At 45.6% G+C, this 14,617-nt stretch overlaps 1 long non-coding RNA gene across 1 annotated transcript; it reads left to right on the forward strand.

Moving 5' to 3' along the window:
- Window positions 1-1,497: 1,497 nt before the first annotated feature.
- On the forward strand, window positions 1,498-13,729 carry LOC309341400. The gene is made up of 3 exons (XR_014156302.1): window positions 1,498-1,565; window positions 12,276-12,340; window positions 13,244-13,729. It is a non-coding gene; the product is annotated as an uncharacterized lncRNA (long non-coding RNA).
- The last annotated feature ends 888 nt before the right edge of the window (window positions 13,730-14,617 follow it).

Genomic DNA, 14,617 nt, shown 5'->3' on the forward strand with positions numbered 1-14,617 from the left:
TGGGGAAGATCTATATGGGCTGCATATAAAATGCTGGTAAACAAAGATGTCTGTTGACTTTTCACATTCTTCTTTTGCTGGTTTGCCATCCAAATCCAGCATTTCTTTTTTGTTTGCTATAAACATCTGGACTCAGTTTTCTTCTGACATCTTATCCTCCCACATGGTTTTTAAACACCAGGTCCAGGCAGACTGTAGGTTACAGACCTACTATTTGGGGGCCATGTTGTTGCTAGGTAAATATGCTTTCGAAGATTTCAATTTCCTCTGTGATATTTGAGATGCTGTGGCCTACATATAAATACCAGGATCCTTCCTACACATCCAGAAGGCCAACCTTCTTTGCAAGATTTCGTTGTTTTACCAACACACTTGTTTTCTTTTATAAGAGAAGCGCAGAAAGGCTCAGGCAGGCTGTGTATGCTCCAGCTGGTGGTGAGAAAACGAAGGCAGAGAAAGAGGAGAGGCCTTTAAAGAACCTCTCCCCCTTCTCTGCTGGAAGGAGAGATTCCTCTTAGAGTCAGATCACTGGTCCATCAGATGTTGTGTTGCTGACTTTGATTGGCAGCAGCCCTATAGGGCCTGTCAGGTTATTTCGGAGAAGAAGCCAGGCCCAAATGGTTGTTTTTAACAGTGGAACAACTTTATTGTGAATGGTCTAGAACAGTCTGTTGCGAACAACCACATGACTCACTGCTTCCACTGGACACAGCGCCCCTAAAATTGAAGCAGCAGGCCTAAGTGGGAGTTTCCCCCAGTTTGCTTACCTAAAACCATTTACTTGGAGATGAGGGGGAATGAACCACTTGCACTGACACACCCTACTCATGAGCTAGAGATTACCTCTACACAGAAGGCTAAAGGTAAAGGGACCCCTGACCATTCGGTCCAGTCGTGGCCGACTGGGGTTGCGGCGCTCATCTCACTTTATTGGCCGAGGGAGCCGGCGTACAGCTTCTGGGTCATGTGGCCAGCATCACTAAGCCGCTTCTGGCGAACCAGAGCAGCGCATGGAAACGCCGTTTACCTTTCCGCTGGAGCGGTACCTATTTATCTACTTGCACTTTGATGTGCTTTCGAACTGCTAGGTTGGCAGGAGCAGGGACCAAGCAACGGGAGCTCACCCCGTCCCGGGATTCAAACCACCGACCTTCTGATCGGCAAGCCCCAGGCTACTTTGTATGAATTCAGACCATTGGTCTATCTAGCATTTGCTGTGACCGGCAGCAGCAGGAATCTTTGCCAACTCTACCCAAAGAACCTGGATGCTCTACCACTGATCTGTGGCTCTTCCCTTCCCTTCTCTAGCAAAATTTGGTGGGGAATGGAAATGGAAACATAATCAGATATTAACCATAAACAAACATACAATGAAGAAACCATTGGAATCTTAGTCATGCCAAGAAGAAAGGGTCTTGTGGAACTTTAAAGATTTAAAACAGATTTATTGTGACATAAGCCACGGTTGTGGACATTTATGTCACTTCTCTGTGTGAAGTGGCACAATCTGTGGCGCAAGGTCCCTTCATTGTCGCGATAGCATTCCTGCTCTCTGCGCGATAAAGGTGGTAAATAATTTTACATTTAAAAAGCTTGTCGATTGATAACTCAAATTCTGTCATTGAAATAAACGGTAGGATTCGATCAGTGACATCATTTCAGTGGTTAGGATAGCTCAATTGGTCAGAGTGTAGTGCTGATAATACCAAGGTCACAGGTTCAATCCCTAGATGGGACAGTGGCATAATAATAATAATAATAATAATAATAATAATAATAATAATAATAAATTTTATTTATCTCCCGCCCTCCCCAGCCGAAGCCGGGCTCAGGGCGGCTAACAACAATCAAATAATCAAACAATCAAATAATCCAACATTTTAAAAACATATCATGATAAAAATTAATTAAAATCAAATTGATGGCAACCGTTAAGCAAAATTCTGTGCAGGTTGCCAGAAGAGGGGGTCAGGCTGCGCCCTAACCAAAGGCCTGGTGGAACAACTCTATCTTGCAGGCCCTGCGGAAAGATGTCAGGTCCCGCAGGGCCCTAGTCTCTTGTGACAGAGCATTCCACCAGATTGGAGCCGCAGCCGAGAAAGCCCTGGCTCTAGTTGAGGCCAGCCTAACCTCTCTGTGGCCTGGGACCTTCAGGATATTTTTATTTGCAGACCGTAGGTTCCTCTGTGGGGCATACCAGGAGAGGCGGTCCCGTAGGTACGAGGGTCCTAGACCGTATAGGGCTTTAAAGGTTAAAACCAGGACCTTAAACCTGATCCTGTACTCCACCGGGAGCCAGTGCAGCTGGTATAGTGCCGGATGAATGTGATCTCGCAGCGAAGACCCCATAAGGAGTCTCGCTGCAGCATTCTGCACCCGCTGGAGTTTCTGGGTCAGTCTCAAGGGTAGCCCCACGTAGAGTGAGTTACAATAATCCAGTCTGGAGGTGACCGTCGCGTGGATCACAGTGGCTAGGTCAGGGCGAGAGAGGTAAGGAGCCAACTGCTTAGCTTGGCGGAGATGAAAAAAATGCCGCCTTTGTTATAGCTGTAATTTGCGCCTCCATAGAGAGGGAGGTATCGAAGATTACACCCGAACATAGTCCTGCATTGCAGATGATCCTCAGAGTCCCTTCCAAATCTGCAATTCTATGGTTCTAAGTTTGGGTTGCAGTGTTAAAAATGGGCAAGCATTAGTGGTATATGAACAAACAGATAGGAACTGGGGCTTTATGGGGAGACTGAGATCTATGCTGACAGAAGGGGGTGACCCTGTGCAATTCATTATTTTCTGTGCTCAGTGCTGTAGTCATAACCTCATATATGTTAACAGATTATCTTGCTTGAGATATTGCCACACATGCTACTATGCACTGCAGGAATAATAGAAACACGGGGAACTCCCTCTAGTTCGGCATCATTGACACTGACTGGCAGCAGCTCTTCTGGGTTTCAGACTGCGGACATTCCCGTAGTAGGGAAGAGAGATAGTAGCATCAAATAAATTACTTTGAGAATATCCAGAAACCTTTTGGCCCAAGGACAGATTTAATCACAACCTCAGTTGACAGGATCTTGGCTACCTAAAATGCTGATGTTTTCTCACAGTACAGGGCAGAGCTGTGAGTATGATATTTCCTGCTGCAATTCCACATATTAGGACAAAACTGACCATTTGGTATTTGTAATATCTCAGGGCCTCTTGACTGGAGAATCTTCTTTGGCCTGAGGGCTACATTCGCCCTTGACGTGCCCTCTGGGTGCCACATGTCAGTAGTTGTTGTTGTTATTGGTTAGTCGTTTAGTCGTGTCCGGCACTTCGTGACCCCGTGGACCAGAGCACGCCAGGCACTCCTGTCTTCCACTGCCTCCCGCAGTTTGGTCAGACTCATGCTGGTAGCTTCGAGAACACTGTCCAACCATCTCGTCCTCTGCCGTCCCCTTCTCCTTGTGCCCTCCATCTTTCCCAACATCAGGGTCTTTTCCAGGAAGTCTTCTCTTCTCATGAGGTGGCCAGAGTATTGGAGCCTCAGCTTCACAATCTGTCCTTCCAGTGAGCACTCAGGGTTGATTTCCTTCAGAATGGATAGGTTTGATCTTCTTGCAGTCCATGGGACTCTCAAGAATCTCCTCCAGCACCATAATTCAAAAGCATCAACTCTTCAGCAATCAGCCTTCTTTATGGTCCAGCTGTTACTTCCATACATCACTACTGGGGAAACCATAGCTTTAACTATACGGACCTTTGTTGGCAAGGTGATGTCTCTGCTTTTTAAGATGCTGTCTAGGTTTGTCATTGCTTTTCTCCCAAGAAGCAGGCGTCTTTTAATTTCGCGGCTCCTGTCACCATCTGCAGTGATCATGGAGCCCAAGAAAGTAAAATCTCTCACTATGTCAGTAGTAGACAAGGCCAAAAACTGTGTAGCCCAAGTGGACATAGGTTAGGCTAAGAGTAGTACTCAACTAAAAAGGTTCCACCAGTGCGAGGAGATTTAGCTTTCTAATGGAACTTCCCTCCTCTTTCTGTGCATTCCCATGTGCCCCCTGAATTTGTCCCACAGGTTCCCCCAATCCTTCAAATCAGATTTAAGGGAAAACCAAGTGGATGAGCACTCAGAGAGGAGAGAATATGGAAGTGCCACTGCAGCTAAAACTCCTTGTGCTAGTAGAACTGTTTAGCTGGATACCACCTGAGGTGATGGCCAGAAGATTTCTCTGGATCCCCCTCTCTAGCCAGAGGCAGGGTGGATACAAGGGGTAACTTTGTGTGAAAAAGGACAACAGACTCCAGTTTGAGAGAGAGATGAGGAAAGTCACAGAGATGTGATACTGCTGAGTTTGGCTTTTGAAAGCTAACAGCGTGGGTCTATCTCTGGTGATCTGATATGGGAGCAAGTTGACTTTGGCTGTCTGTCGGGGTGCCGGCAAAAATGGGTAGGACGAAACTGCATACAAAAATGTGGTTTTTAATGGGAGAAATTAAAATGCTGATTACTTTTCATGAGGACTTGCAAACTTGCTGCAGATTAAAACTAAAAAACCACCTGCAAAATTGCTGCGAAAGTATGGAGAACTGAATTCAAAGTTGGAATGATGAGACTTTGAGAGAAACCAAAATTGACAGATTTATCCATCCTTACCATAGTTGAGCTTTACCAAAATGATCCACTCTCATAATATTACATTGAGAATCTACTAGGTATTTCTCTGTCCCCCTTTAGCCAAAAGGATTTTAATAGGCAGCATGAAGGGCTCTTGTGGACATTTATGCTGTGGTGCATCTCCCAGAAACTTGGAGGCTGAAGGTGGTTCTATGGCTGAGAGAAGATGACAACCAGTACTGATTTCTTGGCAGAGAGGATGTCCTGAAATGGAACTCCCCATTCCCCAGTATGGGCTGCCACCAGGTCCCAAAACAATAAAACAAGTTGGGATGGGGGGGGAGGTACCAACCCAAATAACCCATGTATACAATAATTCCAGTGACTGTAACATTTGAGGTTGGTGAAGTTCTTGTGATCTACCAATAAATCTTGGGAGGCAAAGTTCATAAGTAAGCATTTCATCAAGCAATTTAGATAATGAATTCCAGACTGTTCAATTCCTGGCTATTGAACACAGGTTTAAAAGCTGCAGACCACACATTTCCTAAATGGATGCATTTAATCAGATTTATCTTCTTAATAGTACAGAACTAATACGGAGTATAGGAAATGCAAGAGTGATCAGGAGGTCTCATTCTGGGCTTGCAGAAAAACAACACAGAACAATCCTAGTTCAGTGCCGAGAAAGTAAAAATTATATGGCAAAACAATTTGATTTGGCAATATTGTAGTTCTCTTACCTTTCAGGGATCTATAATATACCAGCTTCGCTAAATCAGTATTCAATGTCAGTTGCAACTATTGATCAGACTGTGTCTATCTCTATCAACCATTGCTTTCTAACTTAGATAGGGTGACCCCTGATATACCACCCTTAAATTCTAACCACCACCTAGCTAGGAAGATAAGAATTGGCACATTTATAATTCTACTACAAGTTGATGACATGATCATTAGAGCTAGCTGAGGCGAGGGAGCACAAACTGATTCAGCACGAACAGGGTAGATGACAGAAATTAGTTGCCAAGCAGATTGTGCTAAGGGCTGGCTCACAAATGGATGTACCTCCCTTGAACTCTCATCACTTAATTACTCAGCACTTGACGAATGTCAAACACATTAACTGTTTCTACTGAAAAGAATTGTGTTTGAGTTGATATTGGGTTTATATGGAAGTGCTGTCTACAGTGATTAATCATTGGTGGCTGTTTTATACAGCCAAGCAACGACTTGATGCAACGGTCAATGGGTGGTTGTGAACTTGCCACAATTTAATATCACAGAAACAATGTTTTTTGGAGTTGTTGGTGTGCAGAATTGACAAGTTATTCTTTGGGGTGTCGAAAGAGTTGAGAGTCCTAGACTGCAGGAGTGAGGTTTTGGTGTAGCTAATCCCAACATGGTGAGATAAATCCTCAAAGCAAAAGCAACGAGGATGAAAATCGTGATAAAATTGTCCTGCTTATATTGCAGTCCACAGGTGCCCATCTCATGGTAGAACAGGAGCAAAAGCCTTCTCCGTTCTTGCACCCAACCAATGGAACCACCTTCCCTTAGAAACCAGACAAGGGACTTTTGGTACTTGTTAAAACCTTTTTTGTTTAATTCAGGCCTTTGGAGACTATTAGCGCTTCCTGCATTGCTATCATGCTTTCTAACACTTTATTATTTTCGCAGGGACTACCAGCACACATAGTGTAGGACTTTAGTATGAATAATTGTCAGAGCTGCCTCTAGGTCCCAGCTCACAGAGGACCAACGCTAGGCTGTCGTAACGTACAAAAGTCTTTATTGAAGTTCAGTTTCCATTTCAAAGCCGCAGCGTGCAGCCCTACGTCTTAAACCCTAGATCGGCGAAGTCCCGTCTGAGTCTCCTCCCCTCTGACACCAGTTTAAGATCCTAGCCCTGCTCCACCTTTTCCGCTGCTCTCTCCTCCTCTGGGTCCTCCTGCCCTCTGGGGCATTGCCCTTTCTGGACTCTTCCGACGCTGAGTCGCTTAGCTCCTCCCCCTGCCTCCGGCGGGCTTTAGGACCCGGTTCCCAATCCTCATTCTCTGCTGTCCCGCGCTCCTGTACATTTGAACTTGCCTCTCGCGCGCCAACCCCGTGACCTTTCTCCTAACCGTCACACTACTTCTGTCACTGCTTCCCTCTTCCGGGATACTGGCTGGATCTGACCTCCCCTCCATTGTCCGACTCTCCGATGGAGGCGTAGTCAGCCCTGCCTCGTCTTCTCTCCCTGGTGGGGAATGTACTGGCCCCGATACTTGGGACTCTTCCCCCCCACTCTGCTCTGGTGGGGAAGCTGGTCCTGATTTCCAACTACTGCTCTGGGAGTCCCTGCTGCCCCCTTGCTCCTGGGGCGTTCCCCTTGGGAACCCCCTACCCCTGGCCACTGGTGCCCCCTTCTGTGAATCTTCCGATTCGCTGGAGAGGCTCATGGAATCCCTCGGGCCACTGTCCTCTTCTCCTACGCTCCCCTCGGATTCTTCCCCTTCGCTCTCCATTTCCTCTCTTCCCTGTGCCTCTGCTCCTGAGCCCCTGACAATAATAAATACACATATGGGTGGGGGAAGAAGACCTTGCTTCCCCTCCCTTCCTCTTGACTGAGAGCAGGTGGGGGGGGGGGTTCAGTCCATGGCATCCTCCAAAGGACTGAACCCAAACTCTCGCTCCTCAAATACCTCGCTGCCAAATATCACCTCAGCCTATTCCCTAAGCTCCATTGCCACGGCAACTGCCCAGACTATTCTCCATCTGTGCACCCACTCTGCAGCAAGTCCCGGGCTGAACCTGGGCTCCGCCAGCTAAGGCACCCTGCTCACTTCACCCCTGTCAGGACCTGGCACCTCTGATGTGGACAGTCCCCTGCAGCCCAGTGGTGGCTGGTGGAAGTAGGCCTGGGAGGTTGTTGTGGCAACCAGGCCTTGGGAAGAGGCCTGGCAGGGGAGTTGGGATTTTGTGGAGGGCTCCTTCGCAAATACCTTCCCTGTAGGAAAGGCATTTGTGATAGAGCATCTGGTACCCCACAGGATCAAATCCTCTGCTTACCAACCAGTGAGTAGTAGAGGATTCAGTTCTGTGGGGTTCTGCTTCTGCAGCATGTTCGCTGTAGGGAAAACTCTAGCAAAGCAGATCCCCTGACAGTTCTGGATCGCTATGGGTGGCCTGAGCATAGAGATCCAGGGCTGTTTCTATCCAATTTAGTCAAAGCCCAGATCTCCCCCACACCTGAATCAACCTGATTTGGCCTGGGCTTCAGGCTTCAGGCAAATACGGTGCACAGCTTTTGTTAATCTTGTGTCTTCCTGTTCAAATCCCATTGAAATATAATCCACTAGCTTGAGGGTGGCACTGTGGTCTAAACCACTGAACCTCTTGGCTTGCTGATTGGAAGGTCGGCGGTTTGAATCCACGTGACGGGGTGAGCTCCTGTTGCTCTGTCCCACCTCCTGCCAACCTAACAGTTTGCAAGCACACTAACGCGAGTAGATAAATAGCTACCGCTGTGATGGGAAGCTAAACGGTGTTTCAATGCTGTTAAGTTGTGGGTGAACATATCAGACAACACAGCGATTCTTCAAACAGCTCTTGTTTATTCAGAGGCCAGAACAGAACTGAACTGAAGGGTTCAGCCAGCCTGCTTATATAGAGCTCCAGTACAACGTAACTGTAACAACTTTCTGTAACTATCCAATCACTGAATGTCACTTTCGATCCCTTATTTGCATATGTGGACTTGAACTATCTACAGTATCCCCCTGCTGGCCCAGGGTGAGAACTTCAGTACATAACAAATGCACTCTGGCACTCGTCATGGTGTCCCGTTGCACCAAAACCCATTTAGTCATGATGGCGACATGACCCAGAAAGCTGTCTGTGGACAAACGCCAGCTCCCTCAGCCTGAAGCAAGATGAGCACCATATCCCATAGTCAAGTTAGATTGGATTTAACCATCCAGGGGTCCTTTACCTTTACCTTTTACTAGCTTGCCCTGATGCAGTTGTGTACTCTTGTACAACTTGCATTAATTTCAGAGAGACTTGTACAGGCGAACCTCCAGGTGTATTGTGTTTTTGGACATAAATGAATCAGTGAAATGGCTTTCATGGGTTATATTTCAGTTTGCCTGTGCCTCCTGCCATAGAATGATCCTAAAGGACGGCTTAGCGGTGAGTGAGCGTTTGTCATACAAATGAAATATTTAAGCCCCTTGTAAGTTCCAATAAAAGAAACAGTCCCTGCATTGTAGGAATGCAGTGTTTTAATCCCCTTTCTCTAGAATATGTATTTCCCAAGCACTGCACATCGACACAAAACACATTAGTGCTAATGTCAGAACTCTTACAATCCACCTGGCATTAAAGAGCTGTAAAATGTTGCCATGTGGACTTTCTGGACAATATCATTTTAGAAACAACGTGTGCTATGGAATTAATTAACAGGGCTAACATGTATAAAACATACATTTTTATTGTTTCTTATGTACTATAAAATTTGCAAGAAAGAGACGGGCCTGGGAAAGCCATGCCGTCTTGCAAGGCATTGTGTTGGAAAGGGCTGGGCAAAAGCAGATGGAAAGTCTGAAAATGAAATGAGAACAGATGGGGAGTCTGATGGTGAAATTCAAACAGGAGTAATTTGGAATTTACATTGCTGAGCTCAGACATGCATTTATGGAGTTCTGATAAGGAGAAAGAGTTAAAATGTATAGGCTTCACTCTGATTCAGAATACCTCACAGAATCCTTGTGTCTCCACAATCCAGAAATCACATATATTCTTGGATATGTTGCAATCAATGGTGTAGTAGTGAATTTTGAACTTCAGCAGCTCATCATGACCCACAATCCCAAGAAGTGTCCTAGAATGTAGGCAGCTATGTTGATTCAACACACACACACACACACACACAGAGAGAGAGAGAGAGAGAGAGAGAGAGAGAGAGAGAGACTTCTCAAAGGGCATCAGCATAATAATTCATTAGGGTTAGATGACAAACTTAGAGTAGATATTTATAGAATAAAGTCAACTTCTAAAAGACGGTTGAGCTTTAACAAAAAGACCTTCAGCCAGCTGAAATGCAACCCATTCACTTTCAATCTTGCAAAAAGTCTTACCATTTAAACTCCTAGCATGAAGCAGGAATTCTACCAAAAAAAAAAAAGGAGGAACAAGTACCTAGCCTTTGCTTGATTTTTTCCCTTCTAGAAAAACACTGAACTTTAACAAAAAATACCTTCAGCAAGTTGATGAATTACTAGCACTGTGCTAGATGCTCTATATATTTAATTGAATTTTTATTGCTTCTTATTTCTTATATATTGGATTGCAATCCAACTCCATATAAATAAAATTTAAAAATAACATAAATATTTAATGTGATGGATGTACCTGCCGTGCCCGTCCTGCTTACCTGCCAGGTGGACTACTGGGTTCTAGGGCCCCTTCCACTGGACTCCTTTTTTCACAGCTGCTTCTGCTGTCCTTCCCAGATGTGCCTCAGACCATCGGAATGAAGATTATGAGCCACTGGTTGTCTGCAGACCACATTTTGGGAATCCCTGCTTTATGGCAATACTTATCCATACTTCTGGAAGTTGACAAAGGAGTGATAATAGCCTGGGATAGTCAGGTGATACAGCTTCTTGATACAGGACCATTTGGGGATTGTCTGTACAGGCAAAATAGATGAGAGAAAAAGGTTGGGGTCTACCTTCCCACTACTTTCCACAGCCAACAAAGGATGATATAATCTAGGTGTGTTTGTGGTTATTCCAGATGGAGCCTTAATGAGGCAAAGTGATCATTTCGATATTGCAAACAGGTATCTTTCTTTTACTTACCAGGTTTTCCATGGGAAAGGTACCATAAATCTTGTTTAAATGCCAGGGTGTGGGTGTGTGTAATTTGGCATTTGAATGCCATTGATATCATGCTTAGCTTGGAAGACTGAGCAAGCTGTATGTGTGGACAGAATGCAGTTTTTTAAGACAGACGAAGTCACTACTATTTTGTCTTCTTGTCTGTCTTACTGTTGAAATCAATGGCACCTGCTTTTAAGACAGCCAGGTAGTATTTTTTTTTTTTTTTAAGATAGACTGGAGAGCAGACATGTATAGGATTGTGCTGTTAGTCTCCAGATGGCTTGCTTTTAATGGTTTTATCTCTTTCATTACCATTTTATTGGCTTGCCCCTCCCTTTTCATTTCTAGGCTGCTATTAGTGTTGTGTTGTTGTTTTTTAAAGGGGTATACACATCTTGAAATAAATAGGCTGATAAATAGATGTCATTTGTGATGATCCACCTTGGGAGACGAAATACGGAATGGCACCACACAATGTGTCAAAGTAAATGCAGATGTATAATTAACAGAGAACTCCTACCTTCCTTGGGTGGGGTGGGTTATGGAAGAGTTTCCACTGCATCCAGAGATCTGCTGGCAAATAGTGTCTAGGTTAGGATGGCAACTGGTTTATTGTTTGCCCCCTCCCATTGTGGCCAAAGGAAGGGAATTAACTATAGCAACTTCAGGGTTGGCATAGTTTTAGGTCCTGAGGGGAGCAAGAGAGCATAGGGTCCTGAGGATCAGTGGGGCTCCCTCCCCCAACTGCCCTCCCTCCCTCCCTTCCTTCCTTCCTTCCTTCCTTCCTACCTACCTACCTACCTACCTTCCTTCCTCTCTACCTCCCCGCCAGTGCAAAGGGAGATCGGTTGCATCCTACTGTCCTCTCAGAGCCACCTTCCCAAACTGAATACTGTTACAGATTTAATGGAGGAGAATCCCCCTGAATCCTATAAATTAACAAATGCCAGGGTTTTGATTAATTGGGATATGGATTAAAGTGTAGCACTGTGCCAGCTAGGGAATTCAGAGAATTCCTGGGCTGGCTTATGCAAACCAGCCTCAATGGCCCATCAAAAGGTGTTGATGGGCCATTGAGGAGTGAGATGTTACCAAGGGTTTCTGGAAAGAAGGAAGAGGAAGAGGCACTGAGATCCACCTTTGGAGGAGACATACTGCAGGCTGCTTGCATTGCTACCTCTTGAAATGACCATGCTGTAAGATCTGGACTCCCTCTATGCAGACTGATGGTTTAAATAGGTGAATAAACCATACTTCCTAAAGCCACGGCAGTCCCTATTATCCCTATTATCCAAAGGGACACAGACCCTGTGTGTCTGCCTGGGACCCCATGGGCCAGCGGTTCTCAACCTGTGGGTCCCTAGATGTTGTTGGACTACAACTCCCATCATCCTTGAGCTCTGGCCTTGCTAGCTAGGGAAGATGGGAGTTGTAGTCCAACAACATCTGGGGACCCACAGGTTGAGAACTGCTGCCATGGGCTCTTGCCACCGCTTGGCAGAGAGAGGAGCAGGCACATGGCTTTGGTAACAATATGATTCCTCCCTAAAATAGTAATTGAAATATAGCTGTTGTTGAGCATAGAAACATAGAATGCTGCCTCATACTCAGACCGTTGACCCATCTAGCTTAGCACTACCTACACTGACTGGCAGCAGCTCTCCAGGGTTCTAGGCTGGGTTCTCTCCCAGCCCTACCTGGAAATGTGATGGATGGAACCTGGAGATTTACTAGGGATTCAGCCTGACACCTTCTGCATGCCAAGCAATTGATCTATACTGATAATTTTCATCTTCACCTTCCAGAAAACAGAAAAGCACCTAAGGAAACAGATAAAATCTAAAACTTGGTTTTCTGCTGTGACCCTCAGGTGAGTGGACTCATCTAGCTATTCCAGCTTAGGGATTGCTAGCCCCAAATGTAAGAGGAGATTTGCAAATCTCCTTCCCCCTGCAGCTACAGACTCAGACTTTAAATCCAAGGTAATTTGGTGGGTTTATGAGAGGTAGTATTTCAGAGTTATGGCATACCAAAAATATACCTTTGTCATTAGGGAATTGTTACGGCAAGCAACTGGAAATAGCCAAAACTGGAAGGTCCTAATAACAAAGTAAAGTTTAACAATGCATTGTTCTCTGGTGGTCCAGCAAAAAAGAAAAACAAAACGTGGCTGTCCAGTCATCCATTTGTTCTGCTACTGCTTGGTGCAAATCTCCTCTGAGTGCCTGCTTTGGCAATGCCCTCCTGCCTCTTGTCTTCCATTGGAAATAGAAGAAGAAGAGTTTGGATTTGATATCCCACTTTATCACTCCCCTTCAGGAGTCTCAAAGCGGCTAACATTCTCCTTTCCCTTCCTCCCCCCACAACAAACACTCTGTGAGGTGAGTGAGGCTCAGAGACTTCAAAGAAGTGTGACTGGCCCAAGGTCACCCAGCAGCTGCATGTGGAGGAGGGGAGACGCGAACCCGGTTCCCCAGATTACGAGTCTACCGCTCTTAACCACTACACCACACTGGCTCTCCACCACACTGGTGGAGTCTGCTCCAGTGCCCCAGAAGCTCTGTGCTTGGTGCGACTCACTGGTCATACTCTCTTAAAACTGCCTCTGATCCCTGGCATCTAGGTTGTGTGGCTTCCCCTGGGCATCCCCCCACTGCACTGAGGAAACCTACACAATAGTCTGCGCATAGGCTTCTGCGAGAGCTGGGTCCTGCAAAGATGGAGGATTTGGGACTGGGGATACAGTTTTAATGTTCCTTGATATTGTTTTCAGAAGGGAATGGACAGGAATGATGGCAGATGTAGTCAAACAACACCTGAAATTTCATAGGTTCCCTACCCTGGTTTATGGTGAAGCAATCACTCACGTGACAATGTAATCTGCACCGGAATACTCCAGGCTTTGCTGAAGAAGGATGCAATCACAATGCTAGAACAAGGCATGCCATCAAGGATGCCGGTGCCATTCCTGCCAGAAATAGATCCGGTCTCACGATTCTGCTTTGATCCTGTAAAGCTGGTGCAGAGAAGTCCAAGAAATTGCAGGCAAGCCCCAGTACAGAGTGGTGATTGCTCTCATCACTGCTCAGGATGCCACTCATAAAACATTTGAGAGGGGTTCCCCCTCCAACCCTGACATTGTGAAGACCTCACGACAATGTGAAAGATGCAAAGGGAATGCTTTGTAGGCAACAATGCAGGAACAAACTCAGTTGTATCATGGAACCAAACACAAGGAACATAACTGACTTCAATAAAAGCAAGCCCCCAGACATGAATAGTCCTTTTCTTTCATTTTGTAGAAACGTAATAACACTGAGATTTGCAAGAAAGTGGGGGGGGGGGGGAGAGAGAGAGAGAGAGAGAGAAAAGAAAGAGAAAAGCTAGGTTAATAGCATTGTGGTGACGACAGATGGCAGCTGGTAGGGTTCCCTGAAAGAGAAGTAATGTACCCTGACACAGCTCTGATGCAGCCCTAGAAGAATTTATCCCAGAAATATTGGGACCACACATGTACTGTGATTACACTTAAGTTAAATTCCTTTCTCTGTCTGCCTGTTTCAAATGCTCCAGTGTTTGAATTTCATTCCCTACGTGGTTCTCTTCCCACCCCACAACCCTCTCTGCTCACATATATCCCAATTCCTGGACTGACCTGTTTTACATCATTTTCCAGGTCTTTCTAGACCTTCCAGAAACTGAAGACAATTAGGGTTGGATTGGGACTAATGAAATCAGTGAGACTCGCGCGAGAGTTTGGCACTGAAAACGGACCATCCAATCCGAAGCTGGAATGGCTTTTGTAATTCCAGGATGTCTCAGTCAATTCGTGGTAGTTGACTGGTATTGAACATGTGCTTGAACCCTCATAATGATTCTTGTTTGTCTGTATGGAAGATGGAGAGAGAGGTATGTGTAGAAACGAGCTTGCAGTACAAAGGTAAATTCCATGTTTGTTGCTCCAGCCACTTTTGCTCTGGTCCTGTCCACTATTGGCATGTGCCCCCCCTGCCCCCCGCGAAAGAAATCCCATCACCAGCCTCAAGTTGCCTCAGACTGTCTTTTAAAGAAGCATTGACAGAAATTCCCTTGGCAAAGAGATTCTCTCTCTCTAAAAAAGGGTCAGGAACGTAACCATTTCTGCAGT

Source organism: Podarcis erhardii (genome assembly GCF_964252035.2).
Source record: "Podarcis erhardii genome assembly, chromosome: 4".
Taxonomy (NCBI): Eukaryota; Metazoa; Chordata; class Lepidosauria; order Squamata; family Lacertidae; genus Podarcis; species Podarcis erhardii.